A 433-nucleotide genomic window follows, 5' to 3' on the forward strand; every position below is an offset into this window, starting at 1 on the left:
TTTACTCGATGAAAATTATAATCCAAAGCTGTCAGATTCCAACTGTGTAAACCATGTTGCTAGATCGGGTTATACCGGGGAGCATGAAAAGTTGGCATACGGTTATATTGCTACAGAGTTGTTTTTTAGTAGCAGAGTCTCTTTCAAAACCGATGTCTATAGTTTTGGTGTTGTTTTGGTTGAGTTGATCTCTGGGCGGAAGGCAATTGATAGAACCCGAACCAGCGGTGAAATCTGTATGGCTTTATGGGTAATTTTTCTCTTCCTTTTGCCCACCATTTATTTTATTGCTTACTCCAATCTAGACAAAGTGGAAGTTGCATGTTTTTTCTCGTTCATTTCCATAACATATCACCATTTTGACTTTGCAGGCACGGCGATTACTCCGTAGTAAGAAGTTCAAAGAAATAGCTGACCCGCTCATGAAAGGACA

The 433-nt window shown here is 39.7% G+C and overlaps 1 long non-coding RNA gene across 1 annotated transcript in view; it reads left to right on the plus strand.

Annotated features, from left to right (window-relative positions):
• The first annotated feature begins 9 nt into the window (after window positions 1-9).
• Window positions 10-433, plus strand: part of LOC113340799 — an 859-nt gene continuing 435 nt past the window's right edge. The window contains exon 1 of the long non-coding RNA XR_003355650.1: window positions 10-250. This is a non-coding gene — a long non-coding RNA (uncharacterized LOC113340799). The remainder of the gene's footprint in view (window positions 251-433) is intronic.

This window comes from Papaver somniferum, unplaced genomic scaffold (assembly GCF_003573695.1).
Source record: "Papaver somniferum cultivar HN1 unplaced genomic scaffold, ASM357369v1 unplaced-scaffold_23869, whole genome shotgun sequence".
NCBI classification, from domain to species: Eukaryota; Viridiplantae; Streptophyta; class Magnoliopsida; order Ranunculales; family Papaveraceae; genus Papaver; species Papaver somniferum.